General features: G+C 44.4%; 7 non-coding genes across 7 annotated transcripts; 4 read left to right on the top strand and 3 right to left on the bottom strand.

Annotated features, from left to right (window-relative positions):
• Window positions 1–4366: 4366 nt before the first annotated feature.
• On the bottom strand, window positions 4367–4438 carry trnag-ucc (transfer RNA glycine (anticodon UCC)). Its single transcript has one exon. It is a non-coding gene; the product is annotated as a tRNA-Gly (tRNA).
• A 10971-nt stretch (window positions 4439–15409) lies between these two features.
• On the top strand, window positions 15410–15481 carry trnaw-cca (transfer RNA tryptophan (anticodon CCA)). Its single transcript has one exon. It is a non-coding gene; the product is annotated as a tRNA-Trp (tRNA).
• A 1884-nt stretch (window positions 15482–17365) lies between these two features.
• On the top strand, window positions 17366–17438 carry trnak-cuu (transfer RNA lysine (anticodon CUU)). Its single transcript has one exon. It is a non-coding gene; the product is annotated as a tRNA-Lys (tRNA).
• A 78-nt stretch (window positions 17439–17516) lies between these two features.
• On the top strand, window positions 17517–17599 carry trnal-cag (transfer RNA leucine (anticodon CAG)). Its single transcript has one exon. It is a non-coding gene; the product is annotated as a tRNA-Leu (tRNA).
• Window positions 17600–19678: 2079 nt separating this feature from the next.
• trnav-aac (transfer RNA valine (anticodon AAC)) lies at window positions 19679–19751 on the bottom strand. The gene has a single exon. It is a non-coding gene; the product is annotated as a tRNA-Val (tRNA).
• A 441-nt stretch (window positions 19752–20192) lies between these two features.
• trnan-guu (transfer RNA asparagine (anticodon GUU)) lies at window positions 20193–20266 on the bottom strand. Its single transcript has one exon. It is a non-coding gene; the product is annotated as a tRNA-Asn (tRNA).
• Window positions 20267–23126: 2860 nt separating this feature from the next.
• Window positions 23127–23214, top strand: trnap-cgg (transfer RNA proline (anticodon CGG)). The gene is given in 2 exon segments: window positions 23127–23162; window positions 23179–23214. It is a non-coding gene; the product is annotated as a tRNA-Pro (tRNA).
• Window positions 23215–24607: the final 1393 nt, after the last annotated feature.

The following is a 24607-nucleotide window of genomic DNA, read 5'->3' as shown; positions in this document are numbered from 1 at the left end:
ATCAATGTGAACAAGTTGATGTTCAATGAGGTGAGATGACTGAGTGAACCCGCTCCCACACACAGAGCAGGTGAACGGCCCCTCCCCAGTGAGAATTCGCTGGTGTGTCAGCAGGTTGGATGACCGAGTGAATCCCTTCCCACACACGGAACAGTTGAACGGCCTCTCCCCAATGTGAGTACGTTGGTGTGTCAGCAGGTCACTTTTTCTTTTAAAGCTCTTCTCACAGACAGAACATTAAAAAAGTTTCTTATCAATGTGAACAAGTTGATTTTCAATGAGGTGAGATGACTGAGTGAATCCCTTCCCACACACGGAGCAGGTGAACGGCCTCTCCCCAGTGTGAATTCGCTGGTGTGTCAGCAGGTTGGATGACTGAATGAATCCCTTCCCACACACGGAGCAGGTGAACGGCCTCACCCCGGTCTGAATACGTTGGTGTGACAGCAGGTGGCATGACTGAGTGAATCCCTTCCCACACTCAGTGCAGGTGAACTCTCCAGTGTGAACTCGCTGGTGTCTCAGCAGGTGGGATGACTGAGTGAATCCCGTCCCACACACGGAGCAGGTGAACGGCCTCTCCCCAGTGTGAACTCGCTGGTGTCTCAGCAGTTGGGATGACTGAGTGAATCCCTTCCGACACACGGAGCAGGTGAACGGCCTCTCCCCAGTGTGACTGCGTCGAGTTTCCAGCTGGGATGGGTAACTGAATCCCTTCCCACAGTCCCTACATTTCCACGGTTTCTCCATGGTGCGGGTGTCCTTGTGTCTCTCCAGGTTGGACGATCAGTTGAAGCCTCGTCCACACACAGAGAACACGTGTCTGGTTTCTCCCCGCTGTGAATGGTGTGATGTGTTTTCATACTGTGTAACTGGTTAAAGCTCTTTCCACAGTCAGCGCACTGTAACACTCTCACTCGGGTTTGTGTCTCGGTGCTTTTCCAGTTACACTGATGTTTGAAATCTTTTCCCACGGACAGAACCGATGAACATTTCTCCTTCTATGTTCAAAGGCCGATGATCTTCAGGTGCTGCTGAATTGAGTGACTGTCAGATCTTGATGTCATGTTTGGTTTGAGTTTCCTGTCTGCAAATCCTCCCCTTGTAATACCCTGTAAAAGTAGATAACAAAAGTCCTCATTGTGGATACAGGATAGAAATTCAGAACAGGCAAATCTAATTTCTATGGAGCATTCTTCCTGCTGATTCCCCCAGACTGTAAATCCCCGTCCCACACACTCACCCTTCTCCCTCTGCTGAAATCCAAACCCATCACACCATCTCCAACATTTGGGTTGGTTTGGAGGCCTTGAACCTGAGTTGGGAAATACAATTGGAGAAACATGATACAATTTAGAAACAAAAGTCTTTAAAATCAAATAATCAGAAACGGTTCTGTGGGCGACGCGCGCAACAGAACACTGACCCACAACCTACGACTAATGGCAGCCGGAGGGCCCACAATCCCCCGCGCCCCAGAAACCCCTCTATCTCTCCGAGGCGCTGATTTCTCCGGCCAGCGGCTTCTGTTTTGCGCCAAGTGGGAAACAAATTTTGTTTGGGCTGTGGGTGAGTGTTTGCGCCCGGTTACACAGCGTGTCCCTCTCTCTCTCCGCTTCAAATGCACTTCTTTCGGCTCACAGTCTCTTTTACACATCTAACTGACTGGAACCATTTAAAGCTCCTCTCGACCCATCTTTTGTTTCTTTACTTGACCCATTACCACCCTCCTTCCCCTGCACCATCATCCCTATTGTCGCTTTATCACTCCTGCCCTCCACTCTATCACAGACCTTCCCTTTTGTTCTTTCCCTCCCCCCACCTTTCCCTGGCTCTCCACTTGCTGAAAAACTGTTAAAACTTTAACTTCTTCCAGTTCTGACGAAATCTTAACTCTAACCTGAAGCGTTAACTCTGTTTCTTTCTCCACAGACGCTGCCTCACTTGCTTTGCAGCATTTTCTCTTTATATTTCACATTTCCAGCATCCGCATTATTTTGCTTTTGATTGGATAAACCTCGCCCTTCTAAACCCCATCAGAGAATTATCAGCAAGAGGGGATTACAATGGCGGATGAGATTACCCCGAATGCCGCGCGGGGTAGAATACGGTCTATCTCCATTCGAAGGGGCGCAATGCGCAGGCGCGGCAAGGGCCGCTGGCCGGAGAAATCAGCGCCTTGGAGAGATAGAGGGGTTTCTGGGGCGCGGGGGATTGTGGGCCCTCCGGCTGCCATTAGTCGTAGGTTGTGGTTCAGTGTTCTGTTGCGCGCGTCGCCCACAGAACCGTTTCTGGAAATACAGACTGAGGAATTCAGAGCGGGTTTGCTGAACAGACACTGACCGTACAATGTAGAACAGAGTTTCTCAAACTATTTTTCTCGTGACCCAGTGGAAGAAAAACACTTCCCCCAGGGACCCCAAACAATAATAACTTCAGACTGGAGTTTTCATCAAATCCCAATAAAGGTCAGTCCATGCTCGCTCTTCAATTCACTTCAAGTCATAACGAAAATTACACATCGACGTTGCTTGAAAAACATTTTAAATACAGTATAAATACAGTAAAAGAAGATCAGGTTGAGTTTCACTGACTTAATGTGAGGGGTGGGTCTGTCAGTTGGTCATGATCTCGTTCCAATCTGGATCACAGGATGAAAGTGCTTCACGCATCTCAGGTGCGCTGTTGAGTTTCTTTCACTTGTTTTTAACCTTGTCAAAGTCCAAAATCCCAGTTCGCACATGTAGGTTGTTGTGAACGGCAGCAACAGAACAGTAATCATAACAGAGGATATTCTTTGAAAGCACTGATCCAAAAAGATGACAATCCGAATGACTTGTGGCGTGTTTTCAGTGTGCTCACAGGTGAGTCGCACCAGATCGTTTTCTTGCTCAGGCATCAAGTTTCGCCTCATTATTGACTCAGGATTTTCGAAAGCAAAAGGATCTTTCACCCAACGCTTTTCCTTCAAATTTTCAAATCCCTCTGCAGGGAAGTAGTGACTAAAATGGTCAGACTGAGCAGCGAGATGGAACTGTGTGACACATTTCATTTCATTCCCTTTATCTTCATTGATGCTGTTCTTCTCAATGTGTTGTAACAGTGTGAAGCAGGAAATGAGCTCCGCTCCCATTTCTGAGCGTAACTCTTCAAAAACCCTGCAGTTCAGTGAGTTTCCTTTAATGAAAAACCCCTTCCAATTCCAAGCCATTATGGAGAGTGCGGTGCCCAGAACTGAACACTGAACTCTAAATGATGCCTAACCAGAGCTCTGTATAACTATGACATAACTTCCACTGCTTTTTATTCCAATTCCCTTGAGATAAAGATCAAAATGTAATCTCCATTTTAACTTTTTTTTGTGATTTAGTAATCACTTTTATTGATTTCTGTACTTGGACCCATAAATCTCTCTCCTCCCCCACAGTTCGTAGCTTCTTGCCATTTAGAAAATACACTGATCTATCGTTTTATGGTCCAAAGGGATGACCTCACAGTTCCCCACGTTGAACTCCATCTGCCACAGTTTCACCCACTCACTTAATCTATCAATGTCCCTTTGCAATTTTCTGCTCCCATCTCCAATGTTTACTGTGCTACCTAAATTGTTGTCGTCAGCACACTTGGAAATAAAACTCTCTACATAAGAAATAGATGCCGAATAGACCATATGGCCCATCGAGCCTGCTCCGCCATTCAATAAGATCATGGCTGATCTTCGATCTCAACTCCACTTTCCCGTCCGATCCCCATATCCCTTGATTCCCCAAGAGTCCAAAAATCTATCGATCTCAGCTTTGAATATAACTCAACGACTGAGCATCCACAGCCCTCTGGGGTGTAGAGAATTCCAAAGATTCACAATCCTTTGAGTAAAGAAATGTTTCCTCATGTCGGTCCGAAATGTCCGACCCCTTATCTTGAGACTATGAGCTCCAGTTCTTGACTCTCCCTCCAGGGGAATCAGACTCTCAGCATCTACCCTGTCAAGCCGTCGAAGAATTATATACATTCCAATGCGATCACCTCTCATTCTTCTAAACTCCACCGAATATTGGCCAATTTTACGCAATATTTCCTCATACTACAATTGCAGCAAGACCTCCTTACTCTTTTGTTGCAACACCCTTACAATAAAGGCGAACATATCATTTCCCTTCCTCACTCTCATTCGACCCTTGGCAACTCAGTATTTCCAGCATGTTTTTCCTCTTTTCCTTTGACAGGGAAAAGAAATGAAGGTTGAAAATATTTTACTATAATTACACCCGATTATGTTTTGGAAACAATATCCAACTGATATGCTTCAAATTCGATTGCAAACTGAACAGTTTCTGATGGAAATAAACTAATAAGAACACTTAATTGCGATGGCCGGGAATTGAACCCGGGTTAACTGCTTGGAAGGCAGCTATGCTCACCACTGTACCACCACCGCTGAAAATAATCAACAATAAAATAGTTCCCAAACATCAGACCCTGAACAGACACTGCAGGCTGTTGGATTTTGTTCTTCATTTGAACTGGTTTCTGACGGATCCTTTCTCGCTCTGTTGCAGTTCCTGTTTCCGCCCAGTCGATTTAGCCAACCCCCAATCAATGGAAATTCCACACCAGCCAGTAATTCTTCACCTGATATCGGACTGAAGAGACAGTCGATACCTGCAATACTTGACCAGCTGGAAATACATTTTACCACAGCTCACATCAGCCATTGAGTAAAGTTAAATAATTCCATTAAATCATTACAGAGACCTGACTACCAACTGGGCAGGAATGGCAGCTTAATATTCAAGTCTTTCAGATCTTTAGAAAGGACAGGGAAATAGCGAAAGGAGGAGGAGCAGCAATATTACTAAAGGACAATATTACAGCAGTTCAAAGATAGAATATCAGTGAGGGTGAGCGGGCAGTGTAAACACTCTGAGAGAGACCCATCACAAGTGCCCCCGCTGTACTCCTCCAGAAGGTATAAGAAGGGCGAGTGCGGGAGGATTTCTTCATTCTTTGTGAAAGTGTTTGTGAGATTGTGGAAATGTCTGGAAGAGGAAAAACCGGCGGTAAAGCTCTGTCCAAGGCCAAGTCTCGCTCATCCCGGGGCGGACTGCAGTTCCCTGTTCGCTGTGTTCACAGGCTCCTGTGAAAGGGGAACTATGCTGAACGTGTGGGTGCCGGAGCCCCGGTCTATCTGGCTGCTGTGCATCGAGTATCTGACGGCTGAAATCCTCGAGCTGCCCGGCAACGCGGCCCGGGACAAACAAGAAGACCCGCATCATCCCCAGACACCTGCCGCTGGCCATCCACAACGACGAGGAGCTCAACAAGCTGCTGGGACGGGTGACCATCGCTCAGGGTGTTGTCTGATATCCAGGCCGTGCTGCTGCAGAAGAAAACCAGCATTGTGAGCTCCAAGAGCAAGTAAACCGGACAAGGCTTAATCTGATAACCCAAAGGACAGGACCAACCTGATTGAAATCTTTGAAGAAGGAACAGAAAGTGCAGATAAGTTTAATGCAGTAGAGGTGATATATTTGGATTTTCCGAAGTCCTTCTATAATGTACCACATTGTAGACTCGTGGCTAAGTTCAGAGCACGTGGAGTCAGAGTCAGGTGGCTGAATGGATAGTAAGTTGGCTACAAAACTGAAAGCCGAGAATAGAGGTTAAGGGTCGCTACTCAGACTGGCAAAAGGTGGGAAGTGGAGTTCCAGTTGCTGGGACCACTGTTCTTCACAATTTACATTAACGATTTGGATTCGGGAATCGGAAGTACAATTCCAAAATTTGTGCACGGCACCAGATTGGGGGATTTAGTTAATAAAAAGGAAGAATGCATCAAAATGCAAGAGGACATTAATAAACTTGCAGAATGAAGAATCAGGAGGTCACACACTGCTTGGATAATAAGAGTCGAAACGTGATAGAGGAGCAAAGGGATCTAGTGGGACAGATACACAAAATACTAAAAGTAGCGACCCAGGTTAATCAGGTCATAAAAAGACAAATCAAACACTGGGATTCATTTCTAGAGGGATAGAGTTGAAAAGCAAAGAAGTTATATTGAACTTGTATCGAACCTTGTTTAGACCAGACTTGGAATACTGCGAACAGGTCTCGTCTCCATATTATAGACATAGGGGCATTGGAGAAGGTGCAGACAAGATTCACAAGGATGATACCAGAAATGAGAGGATATTCTTATCAGGAAAGGCTGAACAGACTGGGTCTCCTTTCAGTAGAAAAGAGAAGGCTGAGGGTTGATCTGATCGAGGTTTTTAAGATAATGATAGGGTTTGTTAGGGTAGATGTAGAGAAAATGTTTCCACTTGTGGGGAGTCCAAAACTTCAGGTAATAAATATAAAATAGTCGCTAATAAATCAAATAGGGAATTCAGGAGAAATTGCTTTACCCAGAGAGTGGTTAGAATGTGGAACTTGCAACTACGAGGAGTAGCTGAGTCAAATAACATAGGGACATTTAAGGGGAAGATAGATCAGCACATGAGGGAGAAAGGAATAGAAGGATATGCCGATAGGGTTGGATGAAGTAAGGAAGGAGGAAGCTCATGAGCAGCATAAACGCCGGCATAGACTAGTTGGGCCGAATGGCCTGTTTCTGTGCTGTAGTTTCAATGTAACTCGATGTAAAGGCTCTTTTCAGAGCCACCCTCTGTATCTGTGAAAGGGCTGGTTACTGTCTGAAGGGAGACGCTGATATCATGCTACCAGTGTGGCTTTGAGCTGCTTTTGTCTCGTTGTGGACGAGATGAGGTATTAATGGGACTGGAGTCGGGGCAGTGACCACAGTCCAGTACTTTAAACGGTGACTTATAGACCCCAGCCCACACATCACCAGATTTCTTGTATTTATTTAAACTACTTGCCATGCTGGGCTCATAAAGAATCACCAGAACTGCTCGACTAAACTTTCTACATCTGTGGAATTCAGCGCTTCGCTCCGTTTCTGTTCTATTTTGTTGGATTATTTACATAACACATCAAACTCACTGGGGAATCACTGAGATGTAACTCTGTACAGAAATAAATAACAGTGAATTGCCTGGTGCCCAGGAGATCAGGAACATTACTCGCCTTTCGTCCTGTTAACGAGTAAACCGTGTTTAGAGTCCACCGACCCGCTTTGGTTCCATATGGGGGATTAAACAGAGAAATCGGGAGGGGAGGAGACAGTCAGAGTGACAGAGCGGAGAGCGGCCTCTGATCTTCCAGCTCCACCTCCAGTTCTCTCCATCCGACAGTTTCAAACCGTTTATCGATAATAGAACCGAATCTCAGCGCTCCGCACAAACCCTGACAGACCCGGGCTTCATATTCAAGGATTCCCAAAACCCGAAGCTTTCAAATAAGCCCCGTTACAACGAGAAATCGTTAATATTCCTGCCTAAATACAGTCCGTTCAATAACAAGTCAACTCTGTTTCCCTGTTCAATCTCCGCACACATCACCTCCCAGACGGGTTCAGCGTTTTACAAACACCTTATTCCAGCTTATTTGGAGAATCTCATGTGTTGGGGTTTGAGTTATGACGCGCAGTTTCTCCGCCAGTGTTACCGTCTCACAGAGACTCTCGCCCTGAATCTGTGAAAAGATTATGACCATGAACTGGGACTGGAGCCGAACACATCCCCAGTTACAGTGAGGCCCGGCCCGGACATCTCATTCTCTCTATTTTATATCAGACAGGATCCCACTTTCATGTCCAGCAACAGAGAGAGAGAGAGAGACAGTATCAGTCTTACACTCCCTATCTGTGTCCAAATCACGCTCAATAGCAGTATCCACCTTCATATACAGCACCAGAGAGAGAGAGGGAGGCAGACACGGTGAGAGAGACAGAGAGAGCGGTGAGACACAGTGACAGACAGACGTTAACAGTATTAGTTCCAGACTGACCGGTAAAGTGCCGTTTTATCCAGAAAGATCGCGTTGGAGAGACAGAAGATGCAATCTCATCTCTCACTGATATTGTACACGGGTGAGAAACACTATTAATCCCACACTCAGGGACAGTACAGAGAGGGACAGAAACAATGGGCCACATTTAACCCTCTAATGCCTGTTGTACGAGCTGCAGTTTTACAGCTCAGGGCTGTTCGATATTACTCTCAGTGACCTACAGTTTCACTCCGGTTACATTAATCTGCGACTGTTGCTGCCTGATATTAACCCTACACGGTCCCAGCAAATACACCGACTCCCACTTTCCTCCCATGTTTCTCCAGGATTGGTTTGAGAAATCCTCTCTCAGTCACACATTTTCATGACCATTAATGAAGAGAATCCATTGGCTGATTTCACAGCCGCTCATTTTATCTCCGAAAGGCTCTTTACCATCAAAAGACCCCGAGAGAAACAGCAGGGATGGAAACATATCGTTTAATAGTTGGAGATTGTAAAGTCAGTCTGGATTCCAGCGTTAGGCACTGGTGGAATCCCATCTGTTTCCCATTCTGGTGCCTGTTCCTGCACTGCCTGTGGACCCCATTCCCTCTGACCTTTCCCCCAGCCCCACTTCCTTTGCTCAGACTCGGAAAAATTCCAATTGGAGAAAGTTTCCATCGATTTTTGGATTGGGAATTGTGGGCGGCATTCCCTCAGTGAGCGGAAGAAGATGGTTTAAAACAGCCGGGAATGGAGAGATCACGGCCCCAGGGGGAAGGGAGCAAAGAGCAGCCTCGTTACAGCAGATCATCGCTTCGGGACCGTGTCCGCAGATGGGCTCAGAGATCGGCATTGAGTCCGGGGGAAGTTCAGGGGGAGTCCGGGGGCTGTTTGTAAGAGGCGGAGTGGATCAGGAACTGGTCCCGGAACATGGAGTGAGAGGGGGGAAGGGAGAGGTCATTCTCGGGCTGTGTGCGTACAGGGTGTGTCCAGGGGAAGGGAGAGAGAATGGGAAGAACCTGCTGTTAAAATCATTGCTGCTTTCTCTCCCCAAACCAGGAGTGAATGGTCCTGGTTTAGTTCCAGCCTCACCCTGTTTATTGTTATTGGACAGTGAAGAGTGGAAACAGAGCCGGACAGTAAGGATGTGGGGAGTTATACAAAGAGCATCTATTGCAGGCATCAGGTGAGAAGTGTGAAGGACACATTTTAAGCAGCGACTGTTTGGTTTTGGTTGAACGGTTAGTCCCATGGGAGAGGGGATTAGAAACCTGACCTGTTTCCCATCGTGTAGTCCCATTCATGGATCAGTGCAGGGGTTGGGCCGTGTCTGGATGTCATTAAATTGTTGTAAAACAGCCCAACACACCTGGTATGCAGAAGCTGAGTGCTGCAGTACTGCAGTGGAGTCAGACACTGACACTGTTTGTGTCACTGGATTTCATTTGTGGATATTCAAAATGATCATTAACAGAGATATTAAACTGATCACTTCTGTATTTTCTACCTCACATGTTTCTGAGTAACAAGAGGTAATTTTCTTTCTCCAGGCAAACCCTTGAACGATCCAGAATAAATGTGATGCTTCCTCCACCCGAGGCAGAAGGAACATTGCAGCCAGTTCCTTCTCACACACAGTAAGTATAATATCACTCACAGAGCACAGAGACACAGACAGGTCATCAGTTCCACAGTCTCAGACAGCAGAAGTAGTCAGTCCCACACTCATCACAATTTCCAGAGACACATTTTCAATCCAACAGTCAAGCAGAGCGGGTGAGGCAGACACTGTTCCATTTCCCCCTAACTCAGTCCCGCTGACAGGTAGATACAAAAATCCCAGTCCAAAATCACACTCTCAGAGTGAAAGACACTGTGTCAATCTCACAATAGAGCAAAATGAGCTACGAATTAAATACTAGATAGAAATCACACATGGTACCCGATTCAAAGGTACAGAATGAATCCCAATAATGTACCCTGAGATTCAAATTGAATACTAGCCCAGAACTCTCACACACATGACTTAAATACATGCAATATCCATTCGAAAAGTGTATCATATGATACAAATTGCACACAAGTCCAAAACTCAGGTAGAGTATCAGAGTGAGAAATATTGAAAGATAGTAAACCTGAGAAACAAATTAGATACCTGTTCAGAATGCACTCGTAGAATGAGATTTAAAGATAGAATATCAATTCTATTAGTACAGACTGAGATACACATTACATACCAGTCCAAAAATCTCATACAATATTGGACTGAAAGATACGGTATCAATTCCATTTCTACAGACTGATCTACACATTACATACCAATTCAAAAATGTCACCTTATTAGTTTGAAAGATACATTATCATCCACAACAGTACTCACAGAGATACAGATTTAATAGTACTCCAAAAAGCACACAAATTATGTGATTAAAACCTCCAGCATCAAATCCTAAAGTACGTCCATATTTACCAATTAAACAAGGAGTAAAACTATTTAAACATTGAGATATTAAAGCTACAATATTGAACGTCATAATGTAATCTGAGAGAATAATTACGTACAGATACAGAATGAATCTCACATTCAGAGATTGTACCAGAGACACACAGACACAGAATGAATCCAACTCTCACAGATGCAGAAGGAATCCCAAACTCACATACAGTCCAAGAGACTGACAGACACACAGTTAATCCCACACTCACACACAGTGCCAGAGACTGACAGGTACAGTATGAATCCCACACTAACATGCAGTATTAGTAACTGCATATATAGGAAGAATTCAACTCCCACATACAGTACTGGAGACTGTATATACAGAATGAGTCCCACACTCACATGGAGTACCAGAGACTGACAGATACCGAAAGAATCCTACACTAACACACAGTATGAGAGACTGCATATAAAGAATGAATCACAAACTCTCACACATACTGCTGAAAAGATACAGAATCAATTCCAAACTCACACAGTATCAGAGAGTGACAGGTACAGAACGAATCCCACACTCACAAACAGTACCAGAGACGGACAGATACAGAATGAATCCCACACTCACACACAGTACCAGAGACTGACAGATACAGAATGAATCCCACACTCACACACAGTACCAGCGACTGACAGATACAGAATGAATCCCACACTCACACACAGTACCATAGACTGACAGATACAGAATGAATCCCACACTCACACACAGTACCAGTGACTGACAGATACAGAATGAATCCCACACTCACACACAGTACCAGAGACTGACAGATACAGAATGAATCCCACACTCACACACAGTACCAGAGACTGACAGATACAGAATGAATCCCACACTCACACACAGTACCAGAGACTGACAGATACAGAATGAATCCCACACTCACACACAGTACCAGAGACTGACAGATACAGAATGAATCCCATACTCACACACAGTACCAGAGACTGACAGATACAGAATGAATCCCACACTCACACACAGTACCAGAGACTGACAGATACAGAATGAATCCCACACTCACACACAGTACCAGAGACTGACAGATACAGAATGAATCCCACACTCACACACAGTACCAGAGACTGACAAATACAGAATGAATCCCACACTTACACACTGCACCAGAGACTGACAGATACAGAATGAATCCCACATTCACACACAGTACCAGAGACTGACAGATACAGAATGAATCCCACACTCACACACAGTACCAGAGACTGACAGATACAGAATGAATCCCACACTCACACACAGTACCAGAGTCTGACAGATACAGAATGAATCCCACACTCACACACAGTACCAGAGACTGACAGATACAGAATGAATCCCACACTCACACACAGTACCAGAGACTGACAGATACAGAATGAATCCCACACTCACACACAGTACCAGAGACTGACAGATACAGAATGAATCCCACACTCACACACAGTGCCAGAAACTGTCGCAGCATGAAATGGTCCATATCAAAGTCACAATTGATACCCAATGTGACTACCACCATGATAAACTATCCCTCCTCATCCTTCTCAAATACAATATCTCACCGTGCTTTTTTGCTGTTAGACTAGTTTCCTCTCTCTGCTCTTATTTGGAATGTGTTGCTTTTCCATCTGACAACACTTGGTATCATCGTATTATGTTAGTCCACAAGAGGAGATCATTCGGCCCATCGTGCCTGTGCCGGGTCAAACACACGTTTTCGTTCAAAATTCGTTCAGAGATAGATTGAGTGCTTTTTATCAGAAAATTGCCTGAACCCCCACATTCTGCAGCTTTCCTCCTCGCCATCAACGACACGGCCTATTTTTGTGTCACGCGCAAATGTCTTTATCATGTCCCCAACGTTTAAGTCCAAATTGTTCATGTATACCACAAAAAGCAAAGGACCAACGACCGAGCCCTGCGGCACCCCACTGGAAACAGCCTTCCAGCCGCAAAAACACCCGTTGACCATTACCCTTTGCTTCCTGTCACTGAGCCAATTTTGGATCCAACAAGCCACATTCCCTTAGATCCCACGGGCCTTCACTTTTTTGACCAATCTGCCATGTGGGAACTTTTCAAAAGCCTTGCTAAAATCCATGTAGACTACATCAATTGCGCTACCCTCATCGATCCTCCTCGTCACCTCCTCGAAAAATTCAATCAGGCCAGTCAGACGCGACCTGTCCTGAACGCTCAGAATACATTTTTTATATTCGTTCATGGGATGTGGGCGTCGCTGGCGAGTCCGGCAACTATTGCCCATCCATAATTGCCCTTGAGAAGGTGGTGGTGAGCCGTCTTCGATCAATTGAATCGTTATGAAAGAGAATCAATGCATTCGTTCTAACATCTGGCTAGCAACCAAAGCATATTTTCCGTAGTGCAGTGGTTATCACGTTCGCCTCACACGCGAAAAGTCCCCGGTTCAATCCTGGGCGGGAGCATTATGCTCTGCCACTGAAAATAGTTTTTCCTTATTTGATCTATCAAAACCTTTCATAATTTTGAACACCTCTATCAAATCTCCCGTTAACCTTCTCTGCTCTCAGGGGATAATCCCAGCTTCTCCATTCTCGCCACATAACTGAAGTCCCTCATCCCTGTTACCGTTCTGTTGGATCTCCTCGGCACCCATTCCACGGCCTTGACATCTTTCCTGAAGTGCGGTGCCCAGAAGTGAACACAATACTCCAGCTGCAGCTTAACCTGTGTTTTATAAACGTTTAGCATTACTATGTTGCTTTTGTACTTTGTACTCTGTAATAAAGTCCATTTCACCAGGCTGTCGATGTCCTCCTGAAGTCTGATACTATCCACCACATGGTTTACTACATTCCCGAGTTTCGTGTCATCTGCAAACTTTTAAATTATACCCTGTATACCCAAGTCCAGGTCATTAATGTATGTATCAAAAATGAAAACTTTTTGCAGTGTGACTTGTGTGATTTATATAACATCTTCTCATAATTTAACAATCTGGTGAATCTGTGATGCACTCCCTCCAAGGCCAATTTTTCCTTTCAGATTAAAAGGGTATAAACTTAAAATAAGCGTCACTGTTCGCTCACTCAAAGTTATCTGTTGAGTGAAATAAAAGGAAGCACTTTTAAAGAATAAGGGAGGAGCCACTATCGCCACTTTTGACAAGCCTATTTTGTGGCACTTTATCAAACGCCTTTTGAAAGGCCAGATACACAATATCAACCACATTGCCCTCATCAGCCCTCTCTGTTAACTCATCACAAAACTCAATCACGATTTGCCTTTAACAAATCCACAGTGGCTTTCTATTATCAATCCACACTTGTCCAAATGACGATTAATTTTGTCCCAGATTATCATTTCTCAAAGCTTCCCACCACCTTGGTTAAACTGACTGGCCTGTAATTGCTGGGTTTATCCTTACACCCTATTCTGAACAAGGGTGTAACATCTGCAATTTTCCAGTTCTCTGACACCAAACCCTGTATCGAAGGAGGATTGAAAGATTATGGCCAGGACCTCGGCAATTTACACACTTACTTCCCTCAGCAACCTAGGATGCATCCCATTCGGACCAGGTGACTTTACGTACAGCCAGCCTTTCTCGTATCTCCTCTTTAGCAATTTTCACCCCATCCAGTATCTCAACTACCTCCCCTTTTACTGTGATTTAGGCAGCATTTTCTTCCTCGGTAAAGACAGATGCAAAATACTCATTTAGTACCTCAGCCATGCCCTATGTCTTCATGCATAGATCTCCTTTTTGGTCCCTAATCGGTCTTACCCCTCCTCTTACTACCTGTTTGCTATTTATATACCTATAGAAGACGTTTAATGACTTGATGAAGGGATCGAGTGTAATGTATCCAAGTTTGCAGATGTTTCAAATCAAGGTGGGAAAGTAAGCTGTGAGGAGGACACAAAGAGTCTGCAAAGGGATATAGACCGGTTAAATGTGTGGGCAAGAAGGTGGCAGATGGAGTATAATGTGGGGAAATGTGAGATCATTCACTTTGGTGGGAAGAACAGAAAAACAGAATATTTTTGAAATGGTGAGAAACTATTAAATATTGATGTCCAGAGAAACTTGAGTGTCGTGGACACCTGAACTCCAGGTTGTGCTAACCTATTATAAGCATCCAAAACCTGATGACGGAGAAATGCTAAATAAGCACTAAGACATGAAACAATCCTTGGTGGTTTCTGAGAGTCAGCAAAGTGGGATGGTTTACGACCATGTGTTAAGATCAGTGGTGTTTACGTACAGAACAATGCAGCCGAATCGTATAAAGATAGGGCATGCTCCCTTCTCAAATGTTCGAGCTCTCAAAAGGGGACAGTCAGAAGTTCATTGCCACAGGCTGTCCGCAAAGGTCAGGTCTGATACACCTGGATTCGTGGACAGGTCAGGTTGTGTTAATTGCTTGTCATTAATGTAATCTGTCGACAGTTGTATAATAATAATAATACTGTTGAATATAATGTTGAAGACAACTGTAGTGCAACTCTGTTGTAAGTCAATCTATTAAACTTGCTATTTTGTAACCACTCGTGCTAAAATCAAGCGGAAGTCATTGTTGATGGATTAACAACCCATAGTTGTAAGAGTAACGGGAGAAATCCGTTACAAACATTCACTTGATATATAAACATCACACCCATAGTTTATATTTTCACACGTTCTTTTTCGCAGTTCGAATCGAAGTCGAAACACCGAAAGTCTAAGTGTTTTTCAGAAGGTTCCCCTCCTGTTATGTATCTTGAGCAGTTTCCCACATCCTTTTCATGTGATGTGATAATTCTGGGTGCAGGATGAATGTAAATGGATTTGCTGCAGTCCGCTGACAGCAGGAGATGGAAGCGAGCGCCATGCTGCCGCTGACAGGTGAAGGCGACTTCTGATGCTTCCTGACATCTGGTGGGAGTGGGCGGGAATTTGAAAGCCAACCCATTCCACCGATATCGGAGCTATAAAGCGGTGCTTGGCAAACATTGAGAAAAACAAACACCCATTGCCGCACCCAGGCCTCGTGGCGCAACGGTAGCGCGTCTGACTCCAGATCAGAAGGTTGTGTGTTGAAATCACGTCGGGGTCACCGTTTTTTCCCTTAAAATTGGTTTGTATAATTCTGCAATCAATGTTTTCTTTGCGTCTTCACAAGTGAAAGAACCCTGCTCGAAAGTCTGCCTCTGTTTCCCCAGTGTCATGGAGTGAAGCAACTGATGCCCTCTATTTATTTAATGTAACAAACAGAAGACAATCACACGTCTTCCTTCAAAAACCACCCTGCAGGTGGACACAGAGTGAAATGAACACAGCGCAGAGATGCAGACAGTATCCGGAAACATCGGGAAATAGACAAGAGAAATAGATTGAGCGCTTTGTTATCAGAAAATTGTCTGAACCTCCACGGTCAATGAAAGGGCTTTTGTTGGTCGGTTCCCCATTGCACCTCAGAATTCAGGAGAACTTGGTAGATGTTTGGTTCGGTTCCCTTGTCCCCGACCAGCGGAAATGGTTTGTCGATCCCACCCGACTAACTCCTTTCAAAAGCCACTCTGTCCAAAGCCAATATATCCTTCCAGTTTAAAAGGGAATAAACTTGAAATGAGCGTCATTGTGGATCAGTTTTCTCTCACTCAAAGTTGTCTATTTAATGAAGTAAAAGATGCAGCTTTCAAAGAATAAGGGAGCAGCCACTTTCTCCCGTTTTGGCAGGAGAAGAAAATCGATCGGGATGTTTATGGAGACCAAATTCCAAAATAATGCTCCTCCCCTGAATCGAACCGGGAACCACCAAACTACGGAAAACGATGGCATTCTGTTCAACACAATGGGCAATTGAATGGTGTCCTCTCTCTGCTCGTACGTGGAATGTGTTGTTTCAAGTACAGCAAGAGATGCCGACAGTGGCTGCTCCCCCTTTTCTTTAAAAACTCTCAGGGTAGTGGGTTTGAGCCCCACGTTGGGCGAGTACCGTTTTAATCTTTTATGCTGCTTCCGCCGGTGAGCCCCAGCTCTGACACTTCCCCCGCCCGCCCTACGTCTCACCGCGCACGATGAGGCCGCGCCCGGGCTGAATCTCTCCGATTAGTTTTCCGCCCCTGTCGCAGCATGAAATGGTCCTTATCAAAGTTACAAATGATACCCTATGTGACGACCACCATGATAAACTATCCCTCCTCATCCTTCTCAAATACAATATCTCACCGTGCTGTTCTGCTGTTAGACGAGTTTCCTGTCTCTGCTCTTATTTGGAATGTGTTGCTTTTCCATCTGACAACAATTAGTATCATCGTATTATGTTAGTCCACAAGAGGAGATCATTCGGCCCATCGTGCCTGTGCCGGGTCAAACACACGTATTCGTTCAAAATTCGTTCAGAGATAGATTGATTGCTTTGTTATCAGAAAATTGCCTGAACCCCCCACAGTCTACAGCTTGCCTCCTCGCTATCAACCACACGGCCTATTTTTGTGTCACCCGCAAATTTCTTAATCATGTCCCCTTCGTTTAAGTCCAAATCGTTAATATATACCACAAAAAGCAAATGACCAAGTACCGAGCCCTACGGCACCCCACTGGAAACAGCTTTCCAGCCGCAAAAACATCATTACACTTTGCTTCCTGCCACTGAGCCAATTTTGGATCCAACAAGCCACATTCCCCTGGATTCCATGGGCCTTTACTTTTTTGACCAATCTACCATGTGGGAACTTTTCAAAAGCCTTGCGAAAATCCATGTGGACGACATCAATTGCACTATCCTCATCGATCCTTCTTATCACCTCCTCGAAAAATTCAATCAGGTTAGTCAAACACTACCTCCCCTAAACAAATCCATGCTGACTGTCCTTGATTCGTCCGTGCCTCTCGAAGTGACAGTTTATCCTGTCCCTCAGAATTAATTCCACTAATTTGAAATGGAGTCTTTCTCCTGCTTGCTGCAATAATAGATCGGGCGGTTAAAAGCCTTTCGGCCCGGCGAGCTCAGTCGGTAGAGCATGAGATTCTTAATTTCAGAATCGTGGGTTCGAGCCCCACGTTGGGCGAGTGCCATTTTAAACTTTTATGCTGCTTTCACTGGCCAACAGTGCAGAAATAATGCAGAATGAAACATGAACTTGGTGGTCAGGATGGCCGAGTGGTCTAAGGCGCTGCGTTCAGGTCACAGTCTTTTCTGGAGGCGTGGGTTCGAATCCCACTTCTGACATTCCTTACTTTTACGAAGACGTGGAAATATTTTATTTGTGGATTGGGCTGCAGCTGATTTTTCTGCCAAGTTGATTTGCTCCTCCCACAAAAGTAACTGGCTTTGTCATGCACATGTGACTTGAGAAGTTTCCAACGGTGAAATGTTTGACATATTAATGACCTGGACAAAGAAATAGAACAGCAGTGGGAAACGTTTAAAACGATGATCAATAGAGTCCAGGAGAAATATATCCCACAGAAAAGCAAGAACAAACGAGCCAGAAATGACACACCAGGCATGAATAAAGAAATAAGGGTAAAATTGAAACTGAAGAAAAAGGCACAGACGAGACAATAAAGGAGAGAGGGGAATTTGAAAAGGCTGGGAAAGAAGTCTAAAGAACTATTAGAAAGGCAAAAAGGAATATCATAAAAAGCAAAGTATTCTAGACACATCAACAGCCAAAGAAAGTTTAGGATTGGAATCGGGCCACTAAGGGATACACACGACAAACTCACAGGCAATGACAGCAAAATGGCAGACATATTAAATAATCACTTTGCTTCAGTATTTACCAGGGAGACTAGTATTGTGGGCATGACAGTAGAAGAAGAGATCAAAAAAATATGTAAAGACATTTAAGATGGAAAGGTGGGGAGGTAATTGATAAACTAATCAAACTCAGAGAGGAAATTTCCTGTAAGGTGCTTGACCAGAGTTTCAAACCGCTCAGCCACGCTAATTTCCGTATTACTGTTCAGGAGCTCATTTCACAGGGACACGATTACTGCGCACCATTTAGGGAGGCTCAGTGAAAGGCGGAATTTGATCTATTTATAGAATCATAGAATAAGACAGCGCAATTCGGATGCCATTCGGCCCAACGTGCCTGTGCCAGATTTGTGAAAGAGCTGTCCAGTTAGTCCCACTCGCCTGCTGTTTCCCCAAAGCACAGAAAATGTTTCCATCCAAGCGTTTATCCAATTCCCTTTTGAAAACTGTGAGTTAAGAAAAACAATATTGAAAGGGGTGCTGGGGCCTCTGCAGCGTCGATGTAGAGTGTGTGATGATTGAAGTTATCAAGATGGTTGCTTTACACATGGTATGTTGTGCAATCATCCTGAAATATCTTCAATATCCAATACAAATTGAATTGCAAACCTGACGGACCAACACTGGAAAACAAGTCACGAGTGAACGCAAATCATCTGGGACCCGTTTTCAGCCTCACGGCACTTTAAATAAAGTGAAATAACTTTGCATTGAAAAGATTTGGAACTTGCATCTGTGCCTTTATCTGTTCCATTGCTTTAAGTTGCTGGCGTCTGATGATGTACACGCCTCTGCTCCCTCTATTGAACAAGAAAGGAGGTGTTTGACGTTGACGGGACCTGTTGGTTATGAGCTCATCCTTTACATTGAGTGGGTTCGCGTCTTTTCAACGGCGTCAACTTTAGCCCAGCGGTGAACTTCGCAGCAAACAAGTTCATCACCGTCTCACCGTGGGCGCTGACTGACACGTTTATCGTTATTTCTTTCAGACCGAAATAAATAGGAACCGTGATTTTAAATTTGCACTAAGTGATTTTTAGGTCGTCGCCTTTAAATGTTTCAAAGGCGACTCCGAATTTATGATCGTCCGGCCATTTCACCAGCCGTGTTGAAAACAAAACATGTCTCTAACTTTCGCGTCTTTTTTCGAAAGGCAAAAAACATATTTCCCATGACCTCTGAAGGATGGACAAGTACATTTCAGAAAGCAGAAGCAAGTTAACCAGCCTTTTGATCTGGAGTCAGACCTTTGCGCCACGCACTCTGAAGACAGGATCCTGGATGTTATTCTAACTTTTGAATGTTTCTCAAACACCGTTTCATATATTGGTTGAATGGATAGGGCTTATCAAATCTCCGCCAGGTCCCACCGGAAATGAAGCAGCATTGGAAGCACCCTTCACCCCCAATATCACGCTGGCATTCATCGCCTGCTCTCAGCGGACTGCATTGACAGGGCTTGGAGACATGGACTTTGTTCACATTTAATCAGCAATGTGAATCGTTCAGTCTTCAATCATTTTTAATGGGGACAAGTTTTCAAAATATTTTCACCCGGTTTCGAACCGGGGACTTTTCGCGTGTTAGGCGAACGTGATAACCACTACACTACGGAAACCTGACACCGCCACGCTCGTGTTAGGGATATAACCCCTCAGCCAAACAAATTTCCGTATTACTGTCCAGGAGCTCATTTCACAGGGATACATTTACTGCGCTGTATTTCGGAAGGCTGCAGAGAAGGATCGGTGGAGATGGTCAGGCAGGGAATCCCAGAGCATCGCGCCGACACAAACATTTCACTGTTTTTTTTTGCATGTGCCTGATATCCGATGGCAGTGTAAATTATGGCGAATCAGGCAAGCTCAGATGACATTGTTCACAGAGTGTTTTCTTGCAGCCAAATCACACATTAGAAAACTTGAAATGAGGTGAAGAGATCGGAGCCATTTAAAGTGCTCCCAGTTGCTGCAGATCAGGAATTAAAATATGGCACCGGCTTCAGGGCGATCAGAATGAGGCAATGAATCCAAAAGTGGGAAGAAAAAGGTGCAATTTCCGTCCCTGGGTGGGCTCGAACCACCAACCTTTCGGTTAACAGCCGAACGCGCTAACCGATTGCGCCACAGAGACCATCTGATCCTTTTTCTTGCAAGATACACTAAAGCAGCGTGTCACCTAGCCAAAGTTACATGTTGCAGCCACAGAAATGCAATTGAACACTATCAGTGTTACTTTTCCAGAAATAAAGGATGGGACATTGTTTGTGGAAACATGGAAACGGTCTGGTCTCGCTCACAGCGTCGATATCACCGCCAACCAGCTCTCCTGCAACCGGCGCGCCCACCGGTGCTTTGTCTGTTACTAATTCGCACTGTGGGAGAACCTTCGCCACACGGACTGCAGCGGTTCAAGAAGGCGGCTCACCACCACCTTCTCAAGGGCAATTCGGGATGGGCAATAAATGCCGGCCTCGCCAGCGACGCCCACATCCCATGAACAAACAAAGAAAAAGTATTCTAAGCGTCCTGACGCTGATGTCAGGTTTTGATCCCTGATCTGCAGTAACTGGGAGCGCTTTAAATGGCTCCGAACTCTTAATTTCATCCACAACATCAGAGTAACTGTTCCAGGGGGACATGCCGACTCAGCTGCGTCTTGGCCGCCTGTCTGGTCAGTCCTTTAATCGCCTCCAATTCCGTTTCCCAAAGCGTATCTACAGATTCACAAAGCTGTTTGTCATTTCGGTTCCTTTCGATTTGTCCAGCTCCCGACTGGCAATAATTTGCAAACCTGGTTGCAAACCTCCGCCTTGCATCGTGTCCAGTGATGGGATATGTGGAGAGACTGGAGAAGCTGGGATTGTTCTCCTTCGAGCAAAATAAGGTTAAGGGGAGATTTAATAGAGGTATTCAAAATTATGAGGGGATTTTGATAGAATGGATGGGGAGAAGCTGTTTCCATTGGCAGGAGGGTCGATAACCAGAGGACGCAGCCTGCATTTGTCGAGCGCCTTTAACGTAGTAAAACGTCACAAGGTGCTTCACGGGAGCGTTATTAAACAAAATTTGACACTAAGCCACATAAGGAGATATTGGGACAGGTGACCAAAAGCTTAGTCGAAGAGGTAGGTTTTAAGGCATGTGTTAAAGGAGAGAGAGGCGGAGAGGTTAAAGGAGGCATTTCCAGAGCTTAGGTTGCTGAAGGCACAGCCGCCAATGGTGGAGCGATTTAAATCGGGGATGCGCAAGAGGCCAGAATTGGAGGAGCACAGAGATTTTTTTTATTCGTTCATGGGATGTGGGTGTCGCTGGCAAGGCCAGAATTTATTGCCCAAACCTAATTGCCCTTGAGAAGGTGGTGGTGAGCCGTCTTCTTGAACCGCTGCAGTCCGTGTGGTGAAGGTTCTCCCTCAGAGTTGTTCGGTAGGGAGTTCCAGGATCCAACGGCGATGAAGGAACGGCCGATATATTTCCAAGTCGGGATGGTGTGTGACTTGGAGGGGAACGTGCAGGTGGTGTTATTCCCATGTACTTGCTGCCTTTGTCCTTCTAGGTGGTTGATGTCACGGGTTTGTGAGGTGCTGTGCAAGAAGGCAATCGAGTAACAAGTCGAGCAATGTATTCCGCTCAATCATTGATCATTCCATTCAGATCTTCTGCTTTTCAGCTGCACTTCCCCCCAAACATTGCAAATAATTTTGCTCAGTATTTGTTTCGCTTGTTTAATATTTTGTTCTCCGGCTTAGCTAGATTAATATTTCATTTCAATTATCAATGACAGGGAGCAATGAACAATGAACTAGTGAGCAAAGTTTCGTTTATTATTAAAAAGCAGTGATTCCGAAATTATCCAGGCTGATATGAATGGTATAAGAAGTAGTGATTTCGACATGATTTAAATGCGCAGCCTTCAGAATCCAGAGTCAGACGCGCTACCGTTTCACCACGAGGTCTACTGATGGCATAGATTATATATATGTAGATATATATTATATATACTTATTATATACTTAAATATATATGTTTGATGCAGTGTTCCCTTGTGGTTGGGAATAGTTCATTGCACAATAATAATTCAAGTCTGTGAGGCATTTAATGTTTTTTTAATCGCCATTAATACGTTCTGTTGCACACTTAAGTAAATGCTAACTTGTTTGCCAAGTGACAATTAAAACGTCAATAAATCTTTGTGTTTTGTATGTCATGAACTTTTATCCCTTCCCGTTTTACATACTGTATTTTAGGAGTCTGCTTAAAAGTGTTTAGTGCTTATTATACCAGGAATCTGGTGTAGCCGTTGTTAAATTTAAAAAGGTTTGTAGCCCCTTTCATGCATGAACAAACTCGACCCTGGAGGTTTATGGGGAGCAAGTCCCAACAACATGCTTCCCTCCGAGGTTAAATCGGGGACTTTCTGCGTGTAACTCGTGAACATGATAACCGCTGCACTATGGAAATGAGAAACTTTTCGTTCTGAGCTCTGAAGGAAGTGTCTCGGGAAAACATGAACTGTTGACTCTCTTTGCACTGACTCTTTTCACGAATATTTCATCGATCGAAACTGTCCAAGTCACAGGGAAAAATGTCAAAGTCATTAAACTCCCGAATTAGCCCCAAAATCTATCAATCTCAGTTTTTAAATTTTCAATTGACCCCCAGCCTCAACTGCTTTTTGAGGGAGAGAGTTCCAGAATTCCACTCCCCTTTGTGTGAAGAAGTGCTTCCTGACATCAACCCTGAACGGCCCAGCTCTAATTTTAAGGTTATGCCCCCTTGTTCTGGACTCTCCCCACCAGAGGAAATAGTCTCTATCTGCCCTGTCAAATCCTTTAATAATCCAAACACCTCAATTAGATCACCCCTGAATATTCTGCACTCAAGGGAATGCAAGTCTGGTCTTTGCAACCTGTCCTCATAATTGCTGATCAAGGATAGCCAACAAAAAGGGTTTTACGACGGCTGGCTCTTGAATGCATTGGTTTTTGTCAACGGGCTCGTTGGTCTAGGGGTATGATTCTCGCTTCGGGGTTGTCTATCCAAATATGTGAGAGGTCCCGGGTTCAAATCCCGGACGAGCCCTTATTTTACTCTTCAACTTCCAAAGACAGAAAAGTACCCAAATCACCCCACATGAGTGAAACAATTCCAATGTTTCATACGATTACCAAACACAACTGCCCAACGTGGTTCTGATGAAAGGTCATTGACCTGAAACATTAACTCTGTTACTCTCTCCACAGATTCTGCCTGACCTGCTGAAGGTTTCCAGAATTTTCTATGTCATCAGAGTATCACTTCCCTCATCACCTAACTACACTCCTCCACTAGATGCAGCCTTGTGGTGCAAGCAGGCTCCTTCGGCACAGCCAGGTGTTCTGCTTTAGGCATTAATTATAACTATAACTTTTGAACTTGTTCGTTGAAACATATGGCCTTGCCCATTGACCAGAGAGCAGAATGGTGTTTATCTCTCACCAGTGCAGCCCTTTCCCGCTGCGTCAGCTTGGAATGATACGTAGCATTCATACATATCTCACACCTCTCCTGCTTCCCTGTGAAGCTGGTAAGACGAATAGCACACAATGCTCTCTGACACAGCTACACACCAGCTCTGAATGATTTAAAGGCCTTGTTATGATTGTCAGAGAATTGTTTATATCAAAAGGATAATTAAACTTATGAGTATTATGATATCAGCTCCGATCCAAGAGTTTCTGGACTTCAGAATCGACTCGTCTCTATATTAAACATATGCATGCATATAAAATGAAGCAAATCTGACTTATGATTGTAGTTTCATTCTCCCAACAGAGATTTATACTTCCTTACTTAAGAGGCAAATGGTAAAGGTTAATATTAATTCAATATAAAGACTAACTATTTCCTTACAATACAGATACCCCAAACTAATATAAAACCTCAAACTAATAGAGCTTCTCAAATTAAAACAGTGTCTCAAACTAATACGGTACCTCAAGCTAATACAATACCTGAAACGGATAGAGAATCTAAAACTAATATAATACCTCAAGCTAATACATCATCTCAGACTAATAAAGTACCTCAAACTAATACAGTACCTCAATCAAATACAACACCTTAAACTAATACAGTACCTCAAACCGATAGAGAACCTGAAACATAAATTACTACCTCAAACTAATACAGCATCTCAATCTAATACAGTATCTCAAAGCAATAAAGTACCTCAAACAAATACAACAGCTTAATCCAATACAGCACCTCAAACTGATGCAGAATCTGAAATTAATATTTTTTTTATTCGTTAATGGGATGTGGGTGTCGCTGGCGAGGCCGGTATTTATTGCCCATCCCTAATTACCCTGGAGAAGGTGGTGGTGAGCCGCCTTGTTGAACCGCTGCAATCCGTGTGACGAAGGCTCTCCCGCAGTGCTAATAAGTAACAGACAAAGCAGCGATTAGCGCGCCGGTTGCAGGAGAGCTGGTTGGC

This window comes from Heptranchias perlo, unplaced genomic scaffold, assembly GCF_035084215.1.
Source record: "Heptranchias perlo isolate sHepPer1 unplaced genomic scaffold, sHepPer1.hap1 HAP1_SCAFFOLD_59, whole genome shotgun sequence".
In the NCBI taxonomy this organism is placed as follows: Eukaryota; Metazoa; Chordata; class Chondrichthyes; order Hexanchiformes; family Hexanchidae; genus Heptranchias; species Heptranchias perlo.
Note: the sequence above shows the minus strand (reverse complement) of the source record. Positions and strands in the feature narration are given on the sequence as shown.